Below are 24,809 nucleotides of genomic sequence, written 5' to 3'. Positions count from 1 at the left end.
CCCACCCACTCACTCACTCACCCACCCACCCACTCACTCACCCACCCACAAACTCACCCACTCACCCATCCACTCACTCTCTCACCCACTCACCCACTCACCCACCCACTCACAGTAAAGACAAATATCCCCGTGTAGCTTCCATTTGTGGCGATGTTTACTGGCAGTCAACAGCACCATGGTGATGGTGGTGATGGTGGTGATGATGGTGGTGGTGATGATGATGGTGGTGATGGTGGTGATGGTGATAGTGGTGGTGATGATGGTGGTGATGGTGGTGATGATGGTGGTAGTGGTGGTGATGATGGTGGTGGTGATGATGGTGGTGATGGTGGTAGTGATGATGGTGGTGGTGGTGGTGATGATAGCGGTAGTGGTGGTGATGATGGTGGTGGTGATGATGGTGGTGATGATGGTGGTAGTGATGGTGGTGATGATGATGGTGGTGGTGATGGTGGTGGTGGTGATGATGGCGGATGTGGTGGTGGTGATGGCGGATGTGGTGGTGATGGTGGTAATGATGGTGATGTTGATGATGTTGGTGGTGATAGTGATGGTGTTGATGTTGATGTTGGTAGTTCCATCGCGTTCCGCTCCACCCATCCCGGCGTGGTCCGTCCACCCCTCTCCACCCTCCTCACTGCATCGACTCTTCCACCCGCCCCTCCGATGCTCCGTCTCTCTCCCCCAGCAACCAGAAGGTCGCCATAGACCCTCCACCCTGTAATACAACAACGCCACGAACTACAGCCAGTAGGTAACCATGGAGACAGGGCCCGTGTAGGTGACTACAGTCGGTAGGTAACCATGGAGACAGCGCCCTGTGTAGGTGACTACAGGCAGTAGGTAACCATGGAGACAGCGACTGCATAGGTGACTACAGGCAGTAAAGGTAACCATGGAGACAGCGCCTGAGTGAGTGAGTGACTGACTGAATGACTGAGTGAGTGACTGAGTGAGTGGGTGACTGAGTGAGTGTCTGAGTGAGTGAGTGTCTGAGTGAGTGACTGAGTGAGTGACTGAGTGAGTGAGTGAGTGACTGAGCAAGTGACTGAGTGAGTGGGTGACTGAGTGAATGACTGAGTGAGTGACTGAATGAGTGTCTGAGTGACTGAGTGAGTGTCTGAGTGAGTGAGTGTCTGAGTGAGTGACTGAGTGAGTGAGTGACTGACTGAGTGACTGAGTGACTGAGTGAGTGACTGAGTGAGTGACTGACTGAGTGACTGAGTGAGTGACTGACTGAGTGTCTGAGTGAGTGAGTGACTAAGTGAGTGAGTGACTGAGTGAGTGACAGAGTGGGTGAGTGAGTGAGTGAGTGACTGAGTGACTGAGAAGAGTGAGTGTCTGAGTGAGTGAGTGACTGAGTGAGTGTCTGACTGAGTGACTGAGTGAGTGTCTGACTGATTGACTGAGTGAGTTAGTGTCTGAGTGAGTGACTGAGTGAGTGAGTGTCTGAGTGAGTGAGTGACTGAGTGAGTGAGTGAGTGACTGAGTCAGTAGGTAGTCATGGAGACAGCGCCCTGTGTAGGTAACTACGCTTGCTAGCCATTGAGTGAGTGAGTGACTGAGTGAGTGACTGAGTGAGTGACCGAGTGACTGAGTGAGTGACTGAGTGAGTGTCTGAGTGAGTGACTGAGTAAGTGACTGAGTCAGTAGGTAGTCATGGAGACAGCGCCCTGTGTAGGTGACTTGCTAGCCACTGGTCACTGTCACGGTCACCTCCATGTCCAGCTCCCCGCGTGGTTCCAGATCAAAGTCGCCGCTCTCTTCAAGAACCGCCTTGGTGGAGGCTGACACGTGGATCTTGAGAGCTGTGGAGAGAAAACAACAAAAACAACATCACTGGAAGGATCATGAGAGCTGTGGAGAGAAAACAACAACAACAACATCACTGGAAGGACGTTCTTACTAACGAGTTTATATGATTAATAACCAGTTTATATTGTTAGTAACGAGTTTATATTGTTAGTAACGAGTTTATATTGTTAGTGACGAGTTTATATTGTTAGTAACGAGTTTATATTGTTAATAACGAGTTTATATTGTTAGTAACGAGTTTATATTGTTAATAACAAGTTTATATTGTTAATGACGAGTTTATATTGTTAATAACGAGTTTATATTGTTAGTAACGAGTTTATATTGTTAGTAACGAGTTTATATTGTTAGTGACGAGTTCATATTGTTAATAACGAGTTTATATTGTTAATAACGAGTTTATATTGTTAGTAACGAGTTTATATTGTTAATAACGAGTTTATATTGTTAGTAAAGAGTTTATATTGTTATTAACGAGTTTATATTGTTAGTAACGAGTTTATATTGTTAGTAACGAGTTTATTTTGTTATTAACGAGTTTATATTGTTAGTAACGAGTTTATATTTTTAATAGCGAGTTTATATTGTTAGTAACGAGTTTATATTGTTAGTAACGAGTTTATATTGTTAGTGACGAGTTTATATTGTTAGTAAGGAGTTTATATTGTTAGTAACGAGTTTATATTGTTAGTGACGAGTTTATATTGTTAATAACGAGTTTATATTGTTAGTAACGAGTTTATATTGTTAGTAACGAGTTTATATTGTTAGTAACGAGTTTATATTGTTAGTGACGAGTTTATATTGTTAATAACGAGTTTATATTGTTAGTAACGAGTTTGTATTGTTAATAACCAGTTTATATTGTTAGTAACGAGTTTATATTGTTAGTAACGAGTTTATATTGTTAGTAACGAGTTTATATTGTTAATAACGAGTTTATATTGTTAATAACCAGTTTATATTGTTAGTGACGAGTTTATATTGTTATTAACGAGTTTATATTGTTAGTGACGAGTTTATATTGTTATTAACGAGTTTATATTGTTAGTAACGAGTATATATAGTTAGTAACGAGTTTATATTGTTAGTAACGAGTTTATATTGTTAATAACGAGTTTATATTGTTAATAACCAGTTTATATTGTTAGTGACAAGTTTATATTGTTATTAACGAGTTTATATTGTTAGTGACGAGTTTATATTGTTATTAACGAGTTTATATTGTTAGTAACGAGTTTATATTGTTAGTAACGAGTTTATATTGTTAGTAACGAGTTTATATTGTGAATAACGAGTTTATATTGTTAATAACCAGTTTATATTGTTAGTGACGAGTTTATATTGTTAGTAACGAGTTTATATTGTTAATAACCAGTTTATATTGTTAATAACCAGTTTATATTGTTAGTGACGAGTTTATATTGTTATTAACGAGTTTATATTGTTAATAACCAGTTTGTATTGTTAGTAACGAGTTTATATTGTTAATAACGAGTTTATATTGTTAATAACCAGTTTATATTGTTAGTAACGAGTTTATATTGTTAGTAACGAGTTTATATTGTTAGTGACGAGTTTATATTGTTAATGACGAGTTTATATTGTTAGTGACGAGTTTATATTGTTAGTAACGAGTTTATATTGTTAGTAACGAGTTTATATTGTTAATGACGAGTTTATATTGTTAGTAACGAGTTTATATTGTTAATAACCAGTTTATATTGTTAGTAACGAGTTTATATTGTTAGTAACGAGTTTATATTGTTAGTAACGAGTTTATATTGTTAATAACGAGTTTGTATTGTTAGTAACGAGTTTATATTGTTAATAACGAGTTTATATTGTTAATAACCAGTTTATATTGTTAGTAACGAGTTTATATTGTTAGTAACGAGTTTATATTGTTAGTGACGAGTTTATATTGTTAGTGACGAGTTTATATTGTTAGTAACGAGTTTATATTGTTAGTAACGAGTTTATATTGTTAATGATGAGTTTATATTGTTAGTAACGAGTTTATATTGTTAGTAACGAGTTTATATTGTTAATGACGAGTTTATATTGTTAGTGACGAGTTTATATTGTTAGTGACGAGTTTATATTGTTAGTAACGAGTTTATATTGTTAATGACGAGTTTATATTGTTAGTAACGAGTTTATATTGTTAATAACCAGTTTATATTGTTAGTAACGAGTTTATATTGTTAGTAACGAGTTTATATTGTTAGTAACGAGTTTATATTGTTAGTAACGAGTTTATATTGTTAGTAACGAGTTTATATTGTTAGTAACGAGTTTATATTCTTAATAACGAGTTTATATTGTTAGTAACGAGTTTACATTGTTAATAACGAGTTTATATTGTTAGTGACGAGTTTATATTGTTAGTAACGAGTTTATATTGTTAATAACGAGTTTATATTGTTAATGACGAGTTTATATTGTTAGTAACGAGTTTATATTGTTAGTAACGAGTTTATATTGTTAGTAACGAGTTTATATTGTTAGTAACGAGTTTATATTGTCAGTAACGAGTTTATATTGTTAATAACGAGTTTATATTGTTAATAACGAGTTTATATTGTTAATAACCCGCTTATATTGTTAGTGACGAGTTTATATTGTTAGTGACGAGTTTATATTGTTAGTAACCAGTTTATATTGTTAGTAACGAGTTTATATTGTTAGTAACGAGTTTATATTGTTAGTAACGAGTTTATATTGTTAGTAACGAGTTTATATTGTCAGTAACGAGTTTATATTGTTAATAACGAGTTTATATTGTTAATAACGAGTTTATATTGTTAATAACCCGCTTATATTGTTAGTGACGAGTTTATATTGTTAGTGACGAGTTTATATTGTTAGTGACGAGTTTATATTGTTAGTAACCAGTTTATATTGTTAGTAACGAGTTTATATTGTTAGTAACGAGTTTATATTGTTAGTAACGAGTTTATATTGTTAGTAACGAGTTTATATTGTTAATAACGAGTTAATATTGTTAGTAACGAGTTTATATTGTTAGTAACGAGTTTATATTGTTATTAACGAGTTTATATTGTTAGTAACGAGTTTATATTGTTAGTAACGAGTTTATATTGTTAGTAACGAGTTTATATTGTTAATGACGAGTTTATATTGTTAGTAACGAGTTTATATTGTTAGTGACGAGTTTATATTGTTAGTAACGAGTTTATATTGTTAGTAACGAGTTTGTATTGTTAATAACCAGTTTATATTGTTAGTAACGAGTTTATATTGTTAGTAACGAGGTTTATATTGTTAGTAACGAGTTTATATTGTTAATAACGAGTTTATATTGTTCGTAACGAGTTGATATTGTTAATAACGAGTTTATATTGTTAGTAAAGAGTTTATATTGTTAATAACGAGTTTATATTGTTAGTAACGAGTTTATATTGTTAGTAACGAGTTTATATTGTTAATAACGAGTTTATATTGTTAGTAACGAGTTTATATTGTTAGTAACGAGTTTATATTGTTAGTAACGAGTTTATATTGTTAATAACGAGTTTATATTGTTAGTGACGAGTTTATATTGTTAGTAACGAGTTTATATTGTTAGTAAAGAGTTTATATTGTTAATAACGAGTTTATATTGTTAGTGACGAGTTTATATTGTTAGTAACGAGTTTATATTGTTAATAACGAGTTTATATTGTTAATAACGAATTCATATTGTTAGTAACGAGTTCATATTGTTATTAACGAGTTTATATTGTTAATAACGAGTTTATATTGTTAATAACGAGTTTATATTGTTAGTAACGAGTTGATATTGTTAATAACGAGTTTATATTGTTAGTAAAGAGTTTATATTGTTAATAACGAGTTTATATTGTTAGTAACGAGTTTATATTGTTAGTAACGAGTTTATATTGTTAATAACGAGTTTATATTGTTAGTAACGAGTTTATATTGTTAGTAACGAGTTTATATTGTTAGTAACGAGTTTATATTGTTAATAACGAGTTTATATTGTTAGTGACGAGTTTGTATTGTTAGTAACGAGTTTATATTGTTACTAAAGAGTTTATATTGTTAATAACGAGTTTATATTGTTAGTGACGAGTTTATATTGTTAGTAACGAGTTTATATTGTTAATAACGAGTTTATATTGTTAATAACCAGTTTATATTGTTAGTGACGAGTTTATATTGTTATTAACGAGTTTATATTGTTAGTAACGAGTTTATATTGTTAGTAACGAGTTTATATTGTTAGTAACGAGTTTATATTGTTAGTAACGAGTTTATATTGTTAGTGACGAGTTTATATTGTTAATAACGAGTTTATATTGTTAGTGACGAGTTTATATTGTTAGTAACGAGTTTATATTGTTAGTAACGAGTTTATATTGTTAGTAACGAGTTTATATTGTTAGTAACGAGTTTATATTGTTAGTAACGAGTTTATATTGTTAATAACGAGTTCATATTGTTAGTGACGAGATTATATTGTTAGTAACGAGTTTATATTGTTAGTAAAGAGTTTATATTGTTAATAACGAGTTTATATTGTTAGTGACGAGTTTATTTTGTTAGTAACGAGTTTATATTGTTAATAACGAGTTTATATTGTTAATAACGAGTTTATATTGTTAGTGACGAGTTTATCTTGTTATTAACGAGTTTATATTGTTAGTAACGAGTTTATATTGTTAGTAACGAGTTTATATTGTTAGTAACGAGTTTATATTGTTAGTAACGAGTTTATATTGTTAGTGACGAGTTTATATTGTTAGTAACGAGTTTATATTGTTATTAACGAGTTTATATTGTTAGTAACGAGTTTATATTGTTAGTAAAGAGTTTATATTGTTAGTAACGAGTTTATATTGTTAGTGACGAGTTTATATTGTTAGTAACGAGTTTATATTGTTAGTAACGAGTTTATATTGTTAGTAACGAGTTTATATTGTTAGTAACGAGTTTATATTGTTAGTAACGAGTTTATATTGTTAGTGACGAGTTTATATTGTTAATAACGAGTTTATATTGTTAATAACGAGTTTATATTGTTAGTAACGAGTTGATATTGTTAATAACGAGTTTATATTGTTAGTAAAGAGTTTATATTGTTAATAACGAGTTTATATTGTTAGTAACGAGTTTATATTGTTAGTAACGAGTTTATATTGTTAATAACGAGTTTATATTGTTAGTAACGAGTTTATATTGTTAGTAACGAGTTTATATTGTTAGTAACGAGTTTATATTGTTAATAACGAGTTTATATTGTTAGTGACGAGTTTGTATTGTTAGTAACGAGTTTATATTGTTACTAAAGAGTTTATATTGTTAATAACGAGTTTATATTGTTAGTGACGAGTTTATATTGTTAGTAACGAGTTTATATTGTTAATAACGAGTTTATATTGTTAATAACCAGTTTATATTGTTAGTGACGAGTTTATATTGTTATTAACGAGTTTATATTGTTAGTAACGAGTTTATATTGTTAGTAACGAGTTTATATTGTTAGTAACGAGTTTATATTGTTAGTAACGAGTTTATATTGTTAGTGACGAGTTTATATTGTTAATAACGAGTTTATATTGTTAGTAACGAGTTTATATTGTTAGTAAAGAGTTTATATTGTTAATAACGAGTTTATATTGTTAGTGACGAGTTTATATTGTTAGTAACGAGTTTATATTGTTAATAACGAGTTTATATTGTTAATAACGAATTCATATTGTTAGTAACGAGTTCATATTGTTATTAACGAGTTTATATTGTTAATAACGAGTTTATATTGTTAATAACGAGTTTATATTGTTAGTAACGAGTTGATATTGTTAATAACGAGTTTATATTGTTAGTAAAGAGTTTATATTGTTAATAACGAGTTTATATTGTTAGTAACGAGTTTATATTGTTAGTAACGAGTTTATATTGTTAATAACGAGTTTATATTGTTAGTAACGAGTTTATATTGTTAGTAACGAGTTTATATTGTTAGTAACGAGTTTATATTGTTAATAACGAGTTTATATTGTTAGTGACGAGTTTGTATTGTTAGTAACGAGTTTATATTGTTACTAAAGAGTTTATATTGTTAATAACGAGTTTATATTGTTAGTGACGAGTTTATATTGTTAGTAACGAGTTTATATTGTTAATAACGAGTTTATATTGTTAATAACCAGTTTATATTGTTAGTGACGAGTTTATATTGTTATTAACGAGTTTATATTGTTAGTAACGAGTTTATATTGTTAGTAACGAGTTTATATTGTTAATAACGAGTTTATATTGTTAGTGACGAGTTTATATTGTTAGTAACGAGTTTATATTGTTAGTAACGAGTTTATATTGTTAGTAACGAGTTTATATTGTTAGTAACGAGTTTATATTGTTAGTAACGAGTTTATATTGTTAATAACGAGTTCATATTGTTAGTGACGAGTTTATATTGTTAGTAACGAGTTTATATTGTTAGTAAAGAGTTTATATTGTTAATAACGAGTTTATATTGTTAGTGACGAGTTTATTTTGTTAGTAACGAGTTTATATTGTTAATAACGAGTTTATATTGTTAGTGATGAGTTTATATTGTTAGTAACGAGTTTATATTGTTATTAACGAGTTTATATTGTTAGTAACGAGTTTATATTGTTAGTAAAGAGTTTATATTGTTAGTAACGAGTTTATATTGTTAGTGACGAGTTTATATTGTTAGTAACGAGTTTATATTGTTAGTAACGAGTTTATATTGTTAGTAACGAGTTTATATTGTTAGTAACGAGTTTATATTGTTAGTAACGAGTTTATATTGTTAGTGACGAGTTTATATTGTTAATAACGAGTTTATATTGTTAATAACGAGTTTATATTGTTAGTAACGAGTTGATATTGTTAATAACGAGTTTATATTGTTAGTAAAGAGTTTATATTGTTAATAACGAGTTTATATTGTTAGTAACGAGTTTATATTGTTAGTAACGAGTTTATATTGTTAATAACGAGTTTATATTGTTAGTAACGAGTTTATATTGTTAGTAACGAGTTTATATTGTTAGTAACGAGTTTATATTGTTAATAACGAGTTTATATTGTTAGTGACGAGTTTGTATTGTTAGTAACGAGTTTATATTGTTACTAAAGAGTTTATATTGTTAATAACGAGTTTATATTGTTAGTGACGAGTTTATATTGTTAGTAACGAGTTTATATTGTTAATAACGAGTTTATATTGTTAATAACCAGTTTATATTGTTAGTGACGAGTTTATATTGTTATTAACGAGTTTATATTGTTAGTAACGAGTTTATATTGTTAGTAACGAGTTTATATTGTTAGTAACGAGTTTATATTGTTAGTAACGAGTTTATATTGTTAGTGACGAGTTTATATTGTTAATAACGAGTTTATATTGTTAGTAACGAGTTTATATTGTTAGTAAAGAGTTTATATTGTTAATAACGAGTTTATATTGTTAGTGACGAGTTTATATTGTTAGTAACGAGTTTATATTGTTAATAACGAGTTTATATTGTTAATAACGAATTCATATTGTTAGTAACGAGTTCATATTGTTATTAACGAGTTTATATTGTTAATAACGAGTTTATATTGTTAATAACGAGTTTATATTGTTAGTAACGAGTTGATATTGTTAATAACGAGTTTATATTGTTAGTAAAGAGTTTATATTGTTAATAACGAGTTCATATTGTTAGTAACGAGTTTATATTGTTAGTAACGAGTTTATATTGTTAATAACGAGTTTATATTGTTAGTAACGAGTTTATATTGTTAGTAACGAGTTTATATTGTTAGTAACGAGTTTATATTGTTAATAACGAGTTTATATTGTTAGTGACGAGTTTGTATTGTTAGTAACGAGTTTATATTGTTACTAAAGAGTTTATATTGTTAATAACGAGTTTATATTGTTAGTGACGAGTTTATATTGTTAGTAACGAGTTTATATTGTTAATAACGAGTTTATATTGTTAATAACCAGTTTATATTGTTAGTGACGAGTTTATATTGTTATTAACGAGTTTATATTGTTAGTAACGAGTTTATATTGTTAGTAACGAGTTTATATTGTTAGTAACGAGTTTATATTGTTAGTAACGAGTTTATATTGTTAGTGACGAGTTTATATTGTTAATAACGAGTTTATATTGTTAGTGACGAGTTTATATTGTTAGTAACGAGTTTATATTGTTAGTAACGAGTTTATATTGTTAGTAACGAGTTTATATTGTTAGTAACGAGTTTATATTGTTAGTAACGAGTTTATATTGTTAATAACGAGTTCATATTGTTAGTGACGAGTTTATATTGTTAGTAACGAGTTTATATTGTTAGTAAAGAGTTTATATTGTTAATAACGAGTTTATATTGTTAGTGACGAGTTTATTTTGTTAGTAACGAGTTTATATTGTTAATAACGAGTTTATATTGTTAATAACGAGTTTATATTGTTAGTGACGAGTTTATATTGTTATTAACGAGTTTATATTGTTAGTAACGAGTTTATATTGTTAGTAACGAGTTTATATTGTTAGTAACGAGTTTATATTGTTAGTGACGAGTTTATATTGTTAGTAACGAGTTTATATTGTTATTAACGAGTTTATATTGTTAGTAACGAGTTTATATTGTTAGTAAAGAGTTTATATTGTTAGTAACGAGTTTATATTGTTAGTAACGAGTTTATATTGTTAGTAACGAGTTTATATTGTTAGTAACGAGTTTATATTGTTAGTAACGAGTTTATATTGTTAGTGACGAGTTTATATTGTTAATAACGAGTTTATATTGTTAATAACGAGTTTATATTGTTAGTAACGAGTTGATATTGTTAATAACGAGTTTATATTGTTAGTAAAGAGTTTATATTGTTAATAACGAGTTTATATTGTTAGTAACGAGTTTATATTGTTAGTAACGAGTTTATATTGTTAATAACGAGTTTATATTGTTAGTAACGAGTTTATATTGTTAGTAACGAGTTTATATTGTTAGTAACGAGTTTATATTGTTAATAACGAGTTCATATTGTTAGTGACGAGTTTATATTGTTAGTAACGAGTTTATATTGTTAGTAAAGAGTTTATATTGTTAATAACGAGTTTATATTGTTAGTGACGAGTTTATTTTGTTAGTAACGAGTTTATATTGTTAATAACGAGTTTATATTGTTAATAACGAGTTTATATTGTTAGTGACGAGTTTATATTGTTATTAACGAGTTTATATTGTTAGTAACGAGTTTATATTGTTAGTAACGAGTTTATATTGTTAGTAACGAGTTTATATTGTTAGTGACGAGTTTATATTGTTAGTAACGAGTTTATATTGTTATTAACGAGTTTATATTGTTAGTAACGAGTTTATATTGTTAGTGACGAGTTTATATTGTTAGTAACGAGTTTATATTGTTAGTAACGAGTTTATATTGTTAGTAACGAGTTTATATTGTTAGTAACGAGTTTATATTGTTAGTAACGAGTTTATATTGTTAGTGACGAGTTTATATTGTTAATAACGAGTTTATATTGTTAATAACGAGTTTATATTGTTAGTAACGAGTTGATATTGTTAATAACGAGTTTATATTGTTAGTAAAGAGTTTATATTGTTAATAACGAGTTTATATTGTTAGTAACGAGTTTATATTGTTAGTAACGAGTTTATATTGTTAATAACGAGTTTATATTGTTAGTAACGAGTTTATATTGTTAGTAACGAGTTTATATTGTTAGTAACGAGTTTATATTGTTAATAACGAGTTTATATTGTTAGTGACGAGTTTGTATTGTTAGTAATGAGTTTATATTGTTACTAAAGAGTTTATATTGTTAATAACGAGTTTATATTGTTAGTGACGAGTTTATATTGTTAGTAACGAGTTTATATTGTTAATAACGAGTTTATATTGTTAATAACCAGTTTATATTGTTAGTGACGAGTTTATATTGTTATTAACGAGTTTATATTGTTAGTAACGAGTTTATATTGTTAGTAACGAGTTTATATTGTTAGTAACGAGTTTATATTGTTAGTGACGAGTTTATATTGTTAATAACGAGTTTATATTGTTAGTGACGAGTTTATATTGTTAGTAACGAGTTTATATTGTTAGTAACGAGTTTATATTGTTAGTAACGAGTTTATATTGTTAGTAACGAGTTTATATTATTAGTAACGAGTTTATATTGGTCATAACGAGTTCATATTGTTAGTGACGAGTTTATATTGTTAGTAACGAGTTTATATTGTTAGTAAAGAGTTTATATTGTTAATAACGAGTTTATATTGTTAGTGACGAGTTTATTTTGTTAGTAACGAGTTTATATTGTTATTAACGAGTTTATATTGTTAATAACGAGTTTATATTGTTAGTGACGAGTTTATATTGTTATTAACGAGTTTATATTGTTAGTAACGAGTTTATATTGTTAGTAACGAGTTTATATTGTTAGTAACGAGTTTATATTGTTAGTAACGAGTTTATATTGTTAGTGACGAGTTTATATTGTTAGTAACGAGTTTATATTGTTATTAACGAGTTTATATTGTTAGTAACGAGTTTATATTGTTAGTAAAGAGTTTATATTGTTAGTAACGAGTTTATATTGTTAGTGACGAGTTTATATTGTTAGTAACGAGTTTATATTGTTAGTAACGAGTTTATATTGTTAGTAACGAGTTTATATTGTTAGTAACGAGTTTATATTGTTAGTAACGAGTTTATATTGTTAGTGACGAGTTTATATTGTTAATAACGAGTTTATATTGTTGGTGACGAGTTTATATTGTTAGTAACGAGTTTATATTGTTAGTAACGAGTTTATATTGTTAGTAACGAGTTTATATTGTTAGTAACGAGTTTATATTGTTAGTGACGAGTTTATATTGTTAGTAACGAGTTTATATTGTTAATAACGAGTTTATATTGTTAGTGACGAGTTTATATTGTTAGTAACGAGTTTATATTGTTAATAACGAGTTTATATTGTTAATAACCAGTTTATATTGTTAGTGACGAGTTTATATTGTTATTAACGAGTTTATATTGTTAGTGACAAGTTTGTATTGTTAGTAACGAGTTTATATTGTTAATAACGAGTTTATATTGTTAATAACCAGTTTATATTGTTAGTAACGAGTTTATATTGTTAGTAACGAGTTTATATTGTTAGTAACGAGTTTATATTGTTAGTGACGAGTTTATATTGTTAATAACGAGTTTATATTGTTGGTGACGAGTTTATATTGTTAGTAACGAGTTTATATTGTTAGTAACGAGTTTATATTGTTAGTAACGAGTTTATATTGTTAGTAACGAGTTTATATTGTTAGTGACGAGTTTATATTGTTAGTAACGAGTTTATATTGTTAATAACGAGTTTATATTGTTAGTGACGAGTTTATATTGTTAGTAACGAGTTTATATTGTTAATAACGAGTTTATATCGTTAATAACCAGTTTACATTGTTAGTGACGAGTTTATATTGTTATTGACGAGTTTATATTGTTAGTGACGAGTTTGTATTGTTAGTAACGAGTTTATATTGTTAATACCGAGTTTATATTGTTAATAACCAGTTTATATTGTTAGTAACGAGTTTATATTGTTAGTAACGAGTTTATATTGTTAGTAACGAGTTTATATTGTTAATAACGAGTTTATATTGTTAGTAACGAGTTTATATTGTTAATGACGAGTTTATATTGTTAGTGACGAGTTTATATTGTTAGTGACGAGTTTATATTGTTAGTGACGAGTTTATATTGTTAATGACGAGTTTATATTGTTAATGACGAGTTTGTATTGTTAATAACGAGTTTATATGGTTAGTAACGAGTTTATATTGTTAATAACGAGTTTATATTGTCATTAACGAGTTTATATTGTTAGTGACGAGTTTATATTGTTAGTAACGAGTTTATATTGTTAGTGACGAGTTTATATTGTTAGTAACGAGTTTATATTGTTAGTAACGAGTTTATATTGTTATTAACGAGTTTATATTATTAGAAACGAGTTTATATTGTTAATAACGAGTTTGTATTGTTAATGACGAGTTTATGTTGTTAGTAACAAGTTTATATTGTTGATAACGAGTTTATATTGTTAATGACGAGTTTATATTGTTAGTAACGAGTTTATATTGTTAATAACGAGTTTATATTGTTAGTAACGAGTTTACATTGTTAATAACGAGTTTATATTGGTATTAACGAGTTTATATTGTTAGTAACGAGTTTATATTGTTAATAACGAGTTTATATTGTTAATGACGAGTTTATATTGTTAGTAACGAGTTTATATTGTTAGTAACGAGTTTATATTGTTAATAACGAGTTTATATTGTTAATAACCAGTTTATATTGTTAGTAACGAGTTTATATTGTTAGTAACGAGTTTATATTGTTAGTAACGAGTTTATATTGTTAGTAACGAGTTTATATTGTTAATACCGAGTTTATATTGTTAGTAACGAGTTTATATTGTTAATGACGAGTTTATATTGTTAGTGACGAGTTTATATTGTTAGTGACGAGTTTATATTGTTAGTGACGAGTTTATATTGTTAATGACGAGTTTATATTGTTAATGACGAGTTTGTATTGTTAATAACGAGTTTATATGGTTAGTAACGAGTTTATATTGTTAATAACGAGTTTATATTGTCAGTAACGAGTTTATATTGTTAGTGACGAGTTTATATTGTTAGTAACGAGTTTATATTGTTAGTGACGAGTTTATATTGTTAGTAACGAGTTTATATTGTTAGTAACGAGTTTATATTGTTATTAACGAGTTTATATTATTAGAAACGAGTTTATATTGTTAATAACGAGTTTGTATTGTTAATGACGAGTTTATGTTGTTAGTAACGAGTTTATATTGTTGATAACGAGTTTATATTGTTAATGACGAGTTTATATTGTTAGTAACGAGTTTATATTGTTAATAACGAGTTTATATTGTTAGTAACGAGTTTATATTGTTAATAACCAGTTTATATTGTTAGTGACGAGTTTATATTGTTATTAACGAGTTTATATTGTTAGTGACGAGTTTGTATTGTTAGTAACGAGTTTATATTGTTAATACCGAGTTTATATTGTTAATAACCAGTTTATATTGTTAGTAACGAGTTTATATTGTTAGTGACGAGTTTATATTGTTAATAACGAGTTTATATTGTTGGTGACGAGTTTATATTGTTAGTAACGAGTTTATATTGTTAGTAACGAGTTTATATTGTTAGTAACGAGTTTATATTGTTAGTAACGAGTTTATATTGTTAGTGACGAGTTTATATTGTTAGTAACGAGTTTATATTGTTAATAACGAGTTTATATTGTTAGTGACGAGTTTATATTGTTAGTAACGAGTTTATATTGTTAATAACGAGTTTATATTGTTACTAACCAGTTTATATTGTTAGTGACGAGTTTATATTGTTATTAACGAGTTTATATTGTTAGTGACGAGTTTGTATTGTTAGTAACGAGTTTATATTGTTAATACCGAGTTTATATTGTTAATAACCAGTTTATATTGTTAGTAACGAGTTTATATTGTTAGTAACGAGTTTATATTGTTAGTAACGAGTTTATATTGTTAATAACGAGTTTATATTGTTAGTAACGAGTTTATATTGTTAATAACGAGTTTATATTGTTAGTAACGAGTTTATATTGTTAATGACGAGTTTATATTGTTAGTGACGAGTTTATATTGTTAGTGACGAGTTTATATTGTTAGTGACGAGTTTATATTGTTAATGACGAGTTTATATTGTTAATGACGAGTTTGTATTGTTAATAACGAGTTTATATGGTTAGTAACGAGTTTATATTGTTAATAACGAGTTTATATTGTCAGTAACGAGTTTATATTGTTAGTGACGAGTTTATATTGTTAGTAATGAGTTTATATTGTTAGTGACGAATTTATATTGTTAGTAACGAGTTTATATTGTTAGTAACGAGTTTATATTGTTATTAACGAGTTTATATTATTAGAAACGAGTTTATATTGTTAATAACGAGTTTGTATTGTTAATGACGAGTTTATGTTGTTAGTAACGAGTTTATATTGTTGATAACGAGTTTATATTGTTAATGACGAGTTTATATTGTTAGTAACGAGTTTATATTGTTAATAACGAGTTTATATTGTTAGTAACGAGTTTACATTGTTAATAACGAGTTTATATTGGTAGTAACGAGTTTATATTGTTAGTAACGAGTTTATATTGTTAATAACGAGTTTATATTGTTAATGACGAGTTTATATTGTTAGTAACGAGTTTATATTGTTAGTAACGAGTTTATATTGTTAATAACGAGTTTATATTGTTAATAACCAGTTTATATTGTTAGTAACGAGTTTATATTGTTAGTAACGAGTTTATATTGTTAGTAACGAGTTTATATTGTTAATACCGAGTTTATATTGTTAGTAACGAGTTTATATTGTTAATGACGAGTTTATATTGTTAGTGACGAGTTTATATTGTTAGTGACGAGTTTATATTGTTAGTGACGAGTTTATATTGTTAATGACGAGTTTATATTGTTAATGACGAGTTTGTATTGTTAATAACGAGTTTATATGGTTAGTAACGAGTTTATATTGTTAATAACGAGTTTATATTGTCAGTAACGAGTTTATATTGTTAGTGACGAGTTTATATTGTTAATAACGAGTTTATATTGTTGATGACGAGTTTATATTGTTAGTAACGAGTTTATATTGTTAGTAACGAGTTTATATTGTTAGTAACGAGTTTATATTGTTAGTAACGAGTTTATATTGTTAGTGACGAGTTTATATTGTTAGTAACGAGTTTATATTGTTAATAACGAGTTTATATTGTTAGTGACGAGTTTATATTGTTTGTAACGAGTTTATATTGTTAATAACGAGTTTATATTGTTAATAACCAGTTTATATTGTTAGTGACGAGTTTATATTGTTATTAACGAGTTTATATTGTTAGTGACGAGTTTGTATTGTTAGTAACGAGTTTATATTGTTAATACCGAGTTTATATTGTTAATAACCAGTTTATATTGTTAGTAACGAGTTTATATTGTTAGTAACGAGTTTATATTGTTAGTAACGAGTTTATATTGTTAATAACGAGTTTATATTGTTAGTAACGAGTTTATATTGTTAATGACGAGTTTATATTGTTAGTGACGAGTTTATATTGTTAGTGACGAGTTTATATTGTTAGTGACGAGTTTATATTGTTAATGACGAGTTTATATTGTTAATGACGAGTTTGTATTGTTAATAACGAGTTTATATGGTTAGTAACGAGTTTATATTGTTAATAACGAGTTTATATTGTCAGTAACGAGTTTATATTGTTAGTGACGAGTTTATATTGTTAGTAACGAGTTTATATTGTTAGTGACGAGTTTATATTGTTAGTAACGAGTTTATATTGTTAGTAACGAGTTTATATTGTTATTAACGAGTTTATATTATTAGAAACGAGTTTATATTGTTAATAACGAGTTTGTATTGTTAATGACGAGTTTATGTTGTTAGTAACGAGTTTATATTGTTGATAACGAGTTTATATTGTTAATGACGAGTTTATATTGTTAGTAACGAGTTTATATTGTTAATAACGAGTTTATATTGTTAGTAACGAGTTTACATTGTTAATAACCAGTTTATATTGGTAGTAACGAGTTTATATTGTTAGTAACGAGTTTATATTGTTAATAACGAGTTTATATTGTTAATGACGAGTTTATATTGTTAGTAACGAGTTTATATTGTTAGTAACGAGTTTATATTGTTAATAACGAGTTTATATTGTTAATAACCAGTTTATATTGTTAGTAACGAGTTTATATTGTTAGTAACGAGTTTATATTGTTAGTAACGAGTTTATATTGTTAATACCGAGTTTATATTGTTAGTAACGAGTTTATATTGTTAATGACGAGTTTATATTGTTAGTGACGAGTTTATATTGTTAGTGACGAGTTTATATTGTTAGTGACGAGTTTATATTGTTAATGACGAGTTTATATTGTTAATGACGAGTTTGTATTGTTAATAACGAGTTTATATGGTTAGTAACGAGTTTATATTGTTAATAACGAGTTTATATTGTCAGTAACGAGTTTATATTGTTAGTGACGAGTTTATATTGTTAGTAACGAGTTTATATTGTTAGTGACGAGTTTATATTGTTAGTAACGAGTTTATATTGTTAGTAACGAGTTTATATTGTTATTAACGAGTTTATATTATTATAAACGAGTTTATATTGTTAATAACGAGTTTGTATTGTTAATGACGAGTTTATGTTGTTAGTAACGAGTTTATATTGTTGATAACGAGTTTATATTGTTAATGACGAGTTTATATTGTTAGTAACGAGTTTATATTGTTAATAACAAGTTTATATTGTTAGTAACGAGTTTACATTGTTAATAACGAGTTTATATTGGTAGTAACGAGTTTATATTCTTAGTAACGAGTTTATATTGTTAATAACGAGTTTATATTGTTAATGACGAGTTTATATTGTTAGTAACGAGTTTATATTGTTAGTAACGAGTTTATATTGTTAGTAACGAGTTTATATTGTTAGTAACGAGTTTATATTGTTAGTAGCGAGTTTATATTGTTAGTAACGAGTTTATATTGTTAGTAACGAGTTTATATTGTTAGTAACGAGTTTATATTGTTAGTAACGAGTTTATATTGTTAATAACGAGTTTATATTGTTAGTAACGAGTTTATATTTTTAGTGACGAGTTTATATTGTTAATAACGAGTTTATATTGTTAGTAACGTGGGTGGGTGAGTGGGTGGGTGAGTGGGGTGGGTGAGTGGGTGGGGGGGAGTGGGGCGGGGGGAGTGGGGCGGGGTGACTGAGTGAGTGAGTGAGTGACTGAGTGAGTGACTGAGTGACTGAGTGACTGAGTGAGTGTCTGAGTGAGTGACTGAGTGAGTAACTGAGTGAGTAACTGAGTGAGTGACTGACTGAGTGAGTGACTGACTGAGTGAGTGACTGAGTGACTGAGTGAGTGACTTAGTGAGTGAGTGACTGAGTGACTGACTGAGTGACTGAGTGACTGAGTGAGTGACTGAGTGAGTGACTGAGTGAGTAACTGAGTGAGTGACTGAGTGAGTGACTGACTGAGTGAGTGACTGACTGAGTGACTGAGTGAGTAACTGAGTGACTGAGTGAGTGACTGAGTGAGTGACTGAGTGAGTGACTGAGTGACTGAGTGACTGACTGAGTGAATGACTGAGTGAGTGACTGAGTGACTGAGTGAGTGACTGACTGAGTGAGTGACTGAAAGAGTGACTGAGTGAGTGACTGAGTGACTGAGTGACTGAGTGAGTGAGTGACTGAGTGAGTGACTGAGTCAGTGAGTGACTGAGTGAGTGACTGAGTGAGTGGCTGAGTGAATGACTGAGTGACTGAGTGAGTGACTGAGTGAGTGAGTGAGTGACTGAGTGAGTGAGTGACTGACTGACTGACTGACTGAGTGAGTGAGTGACTGAGTGAGTGAGTGACTGAGTGAGTGACTGAGTGACTGAGTGAGTGACTGAGTGAGTGAGTGACTGAGTGAGTGACTGAGTGACTGAGTGAGTGAGTGACTGACTTACTGAGTGAGTGACTGAGTGAGTGAGTGACTGAGTGAGTGAGTGAGTGAGTGACTGAGTGAGTGAGTGACTGAGTGAGTGACTGAGTGACTGACTGAGTGAGTGACTGAGTGAGTGAGTGACTGACTGAGTGACTGAGTGAGTGAGTGAGTGAGTGACTGAGTGAGTGAGTGACTGACTGAGTGAATGACTGAGTGAGTGACTGAGTGACTGAGTGAGTGACTGACTGAGTGAGTGACTGAAAGAGTGACTGAGTGAGTGACTGAGTGACTGAGTGAGTGAGTGACTGAGTGAGTGACTGAGTCAGTGAGTGACTGAGTGAGTGACTGAGTGAGTGGCTGAGTGAATGACTGAGTGACTGAGTGAGTGACTGAGTGAGTGAGTGAGTGACTGAGTGAGTGAGTGACTGACTGACTGACTGACTGAGTGAGTGAGTGACTGAGTGAGTGAGTGACTGAGTGAGTGACTGAGTGACTGAGTGAGTGACTGAGTGAGTGAGTGACTGAGTGAGTGACTGAGTGACTGAGTGAGTGAGTGACTGACTTACTGAGTGAGTGACTGAGTGAGTGAGTGACTGAGTGAGTGAGTGAGTGACTGAGTGAGTGAGTGACTGAGTGAGTGACTGAGTGACTGACTGAGTGAGTGACTGAGTGAGTGAGTGACTGACTGAGTGACTGAGTGAGTGAGTGAGTGACTGAGTGAGTGAGTGACTGACTGAGTGAGTGAGTGAGTGAGTGACTGAGTGAGTGAGTGAGTGACTGAGTGAGTGACTGAGTGAGTGACTGAGTGAGTGACTGAGTGAGTGAGTGACTGAGTGAGTGACTGAGTGAGTGACTGATTGAGTGACTGAGTGACTGAGTGAGTGGCTGAGTGACTGGGTGAGTGACTGAGTGAGTGACTGAGTGAGTGACTGAGTGAGTGTTCCACTCTCTCACCTTCTCCATGTGACTCCATTCGAGCGGCGATGTTCACCGTGTTACCGAACAGGCAGTAGCGCGGCATCTTGAGACCAACCACTCCTGCACACACGGGGCCTGCAACACCATCATCACCACCATCATCATCACCACCACCACCATCACCACCATCACCACCATCATCATCACCATCATCATCACCACCATCACCACCATCATCATCACCACCATGACCATCATCATCACCATCATCACCACCACCACCGCCATCACCACCACCATCACCACAATCATCATCATCACCATCACCCCCCCACCCACACTCACACCCACACACACACCAACACACACACCCACACACCCACACACACACACACACACACCCACACCCACACACACACACCCACACACATCCACACACACACACACCCACACCCACACACTCACACACACACACACCCACACACACCCAGCCACAACCCCACATACACACACACACCCACACACACACACACCCACACACACCCAGCCACAACCCCACACACACACACACCCACACACACACACACACAAACACACACACAAACACACACACACACACACCCACTCACCCACCCACCCACACCCCCATCCCTCCACCCACCCCCACACCCACCCACCCTCCCTACCTGTGTGTATTCCTGCCCGCAGTTGGAGTCTCTGCCCAGGCCGGTGTGGAATCCCCAACACCCTCACTCTGGCCTGGAGTGCCAAGGCTGCTCTGGCGAGCGAGCAGTGCTGCTGGTGCTGACTCTGGCTGCTGCTGCTGCTGCTTGTGCTGCTTGTGCTGCTACTTGTGCTTCTACTTGTGCTGGGACTCCTGCTGGTATCGTCAGGTGCCAGCAGACCTGATGCCAGCATGTAGGCGTCGCCAATAGTCTCCACCTACAGGTAGCAGCAACCACAGAGGTGCCTTGAGACCCATACAAACCCACATAGACCCACAGAGACCCACACTCACATAGACCCACAGAGACACCCACAGAGACCCACAGAGACCCAGAGACTCACAGAGACCCACAGAGACCCACGAGACCCACAGAGACCCACAGAGACCCACAGAGACTCAAACACACAGACACACTCACACAGCCACACAGACACACACACAGACCCACACAGACCCACACACACAGACACACACACAGACACACACACAGACACATACACACGCAGACAGACACACACAGACACACACACAGACACACACAGACACACACACACAGACACACACACAGATACACACACAGACACATACACAGACACATACACACACAGACACACACAGACACACACAGACACACACACACAGACATACACAGACACACACACATACACACAGACACACACAGACACACACACACAGACACACACAAATACACACAGAGACACACACAGTCACACAGAGACACACACAGTCACAGACACACACACAAACACACACAGACAGAGACACACACAGTCACACACAGTCACACAGAGACACACACAGACACACACACACACAGACAGATACACACAGACACACACACACAGACAGATACACACAGACACACACAGACACACACAGTCACACAGAGACACACAGTCACAGACACACAGACAGATACACACAGACACACACAGACACACACACAGACAGACACACACACAGACAGACACACAGACACACACAGACACACAGACACACACACACAGACAGCAGCCACTACCTTGTAGACATCGAAGCTGTCAATGACTTCGTCGAAACATGAGTAGAGCTCGTTCAGCAGAGCCACTACCTGCACACAAGAACAAACAAGTTGGCACAGTAGGGGGCACAGGTGGTGCATCAGCCATTCATCTCGGTAATCTCGGTCAGTCGGCCCGTGGCACCTGTTGGGTCTGCCCCGTGACCTCCTGCCAGCGGGCGTTCGACACTTCACGTGGCCTCAAGGTGCACTTGGCCTGGCACAAGCGTCGTGGTGACGTCACCGCCACTTAGTGGCGAATGGTGGTTGTTGTTGTTGTTATGTGTGTGTGTGTGTCTGTGTGTGTCTGTGTGTGTGTGTCTGTGTGTGTGTGTCTCTGTGTGTGTTTCTGTATGTCTGTGTGTGTGTCTGTGTGTGTGTCTGTGTGTCTGTGTGTCTGTGTGTCTGTGTGTGTGTCTGTGTGTGTCTGTGTGTGTGTCTGTGTGTGTGTCTGTGTGTCTGTGTGTGTGTGTGTCTGTGTGTCTGTCTGTGTGTCTGTGTGTGTGTATGTGTGTCTGTGTGTGTGTCTGTGTGTCTGTGTGTTTGTGCGTGTGTCTGTGTGTCTGTGTGTCTCAAGGCACCTGCATGGGAGTGCTCTCAGCAGACAGAGCTGTGAAGCCGACGATGTCGCTCAGGTAGACTGAGACGGAGTGGAACGCCTCCGCCACCACGCTCTGTCCCCTCTTCAGCTGCTCAGCCACAGTGCTGCAACGACACGCAACTCAATGCAACTCACTGCAACTCACTGCAATGCAACTCAATGCAACTCACTGCAAATGAATGCAACGCAATTCAGCTCTATGGAACTTAATGCAACTCAACTCAATGCAACTCAACTCAACGCAACTCTATGGCACAACATACACAGACATACATTAAACTACACACTACACTACACTCAACAAACCACACTATACACTACACTACACACTATACACTACACTACACACAGATACACACTACACTATACACTACACTACACACGATAAACTACACTACACACAGATACACACTACACTATACACTACACATACTACACTACACACAGATACACACTACACTATACACTACACTACACACTACACTATACACTACACTATACACTACACTACACGCAACACTATTCACTACACTACTATACACTACACTACTATACACTACACTACTACACACTACACTATACACGACACTATACACTACACTACACACTACACTATACACTACACTACTATACACTACACTACTATACACTACACTACACACTACACTATTCACTACACTATCCACTACACTACCCTATACACTACACTATACACTACACTATACACTACACACTACACTATACACTACATTACACACTACACTATACACTACACTATACACTACACACTGCACTATACATTACACTATACACTACATTATACTACCCACTACACTACACTATACACTACACTACACACTACACTACACAGTACACTATACACTACACTATACACTACACTATATACTACACTACACACTACACTACCCACTACACTACCCACTACACTACCCACTACACTACCCACTACACTACATACTACATACTACCCACTACACTACCCACTACACACTACACTACACACTACACTACACTACCTACTACATTACCCATTACACTACACACTACACTACACTACACACTACACTACACTACCCACTACACTACACTACCCACTACACTACACTACACACCCCACTACACTACACTATACACTACACTACACACTACACTATATACTACACTATACACTACACTACCCACTACACTACCCACTACACTACCCACTACACTACACACTACACTACACACTACACTACACTAACCACTACACTACCCTCTACACTATACACTACACTACACTATACACTACACTATACACTACACTACCCACTACACTACACTATACACTACGTAGTGACGCGGCCCACCGGGGCAGGATCTGGTAGACGATGTTCTCGGCCCGGGCCCGTTCTTCCAGGTAGTCCGCTGTGCGCTCCTCCACCAGCTGCTCAAGAGTGGCGGTGTACTGAGTCATGCGGCACAGCAGCTGGTCAAGCAGGTTGGAGGTCTGTCCGCTGTGGTGGTGAGAGATGGGTGAGTTAGTGGGTGAGTTAGTGGGTGAGTTAGTGGGTGAGTGAGTTAGTGGGTGAGTGAGTTAGTGAGTGAGATAGTGAGTGAGTGAGTTAGTGAGTGAGTTAGTGGGTGAGTGAGTTAGTGGGTGAGTTAGTGAGTGAGTGAGTTAGTGGGTGAGTGAGTTAGTGGGTGAGTTAGTGGGTGAGTTAGTGAGTGAGTGAGTGGGTGAGTGGGTGAGTTAGTGAGTGAGTGAGTGAGTTAGTGGGTGAGTGAGTTAGTGGGTGAGTTAGTGGGTGAGTTAGTGAGTGAGTGAGTTAGTGAGTGAGTTAGTGGGTGAGTGAGTTAGTGGGTGAGTTAGTGGGTGAGTTAGTGAGTGAGTGAGTGAGTGGGTGAGTGGGTGAGTTAGTGAGTGAGTGAGTGGGTGAGTGGGTGAGTGAGTGAGTTAGTGAGTGAGTGGGTGAGTGAGTTGGTGAGTGAGTTGGTGAGTGAGTTAGTGAGTTAATAAGTGAGTGAGTTAGTGAGTGAGTGAGTG

The 24,809-nt window shown here is 33.1% G+C and overlaps 1 long non-coding RNA gene across 1 annotated transcript; it reads right to left on the bottom strand.

The window, feature by feature from the left end:
• Window positions 1-1,731: 1,731 nt before the first annotated feature.
• On the bottom strand, window positions 1,732-21,119 carry LOC144953526 (uncharacterized). The gene is made up of 3 exons (XR_013640819.1): window positions 21,061-21,119; window positions 20,411-20,509; window positions 1,732-1,811 (listed from the first exon to the last, which is right to left on the bottom strand). It is a non-coding gene; the product is annotated as an uncharacterized LOC144953526 (long non-coding RNA).
• Between the last annotated feature and the right edge of the window lie 3,690 nt (window positions 21,120-24,809).

The sequence above is a fragment of the Lampetra fluviatilis genome, chromosome 77 (genome assembly GCF_964198595.1).
Source record: "Lampetra fluviatilis chromosome 77, kcLamFluv1.1, whole genome shotgun sequence".
Taxonomy (NCBI): Eukaryota; Metazoa; Chordata; class Hyperoartia; order Petromyzontiformes; family Petromyzontidae; genus Lampetra; species Lampetra fluviatilis.
This window is presented reverse-complemented; position numbering and strand designations above follow the sequence as displayed.